The sequence below is a fragment of the Sinocyclocheilus anshuiensis genome, unplaced genomic scaffold, assembly GCF_001515605.1.
Source record: "Sinocyclocheilus anshuiensis isolate Anshui unplaced genomic scaffold, SAMN03320099.WGS_v1.1 scaffold407, whole genome shotgun sequence".
Classification (NCBI taxonomy): domain Eukaryota; kingdom Metazoa; phylum Chordata; class Actinopteri; order Cypriniformes; family Cyprinidae; genus Sinocyclocheilus; species Sinocyclocheilus anshuiensis.
This window is the reverse complement of record NW_015552593.1, coordinates 73,082-73,717: the sequence shown is the minus strand read 5'-3', so window position 1 is coordinate 73,717 and position 636 is coordinate 73,082.

The following is a 636-nucleotide window of genomic DNA, read 5'->3' as shown; positions in this document are numbered from 1 at the left end:
GAGAAAATTAAATTGAAGGTGATAATTGTGTTAAATACATTCTATTATTAATCCCTCATGACATTTAAAATTGAAAATATTTTTTATTTTTTAAAGCTAATAGCAGTTACCATTGCTGGACCTGTTTTGTCCCACGTCTCAAGAATGACTGAGCAGTCAGAAAGAGCTGCAGCATGACATGCTTCTCAAACCATTTTAGAATTGAAGCGATCTGTGATTAAAAATTATGATAAACAAAAGAAACTGTGACCAGTTACAGAACAACACACTTTCCCTTTTACATATTATACGTTTAACCTATAATGTTTGCATCATGCCTACCCTATCACAAAAGAATAAATCAATAAGGGATTAGATCAGTAAGAGTTTTAAGATTATGTCACTAGCGAATCATAATTTTATTTATTTATTTAGTCATTTAGCAGACGTTTTTATCCAAAGCGACTTACAAATGAGGACAATAAAAGCAGTCAAAACTAACAAAAGAGCAACAATATATAAGTGCAAATGACAAGTCTCAGTTAGCCCAACACAGTACACGTAGCATGGTGTATATATAAATATATATATATACAGGTGCATCTCAATAAATTAGAATGTCGTGGAAAAGTTCATTTATTTCAGTAATTCAACTCA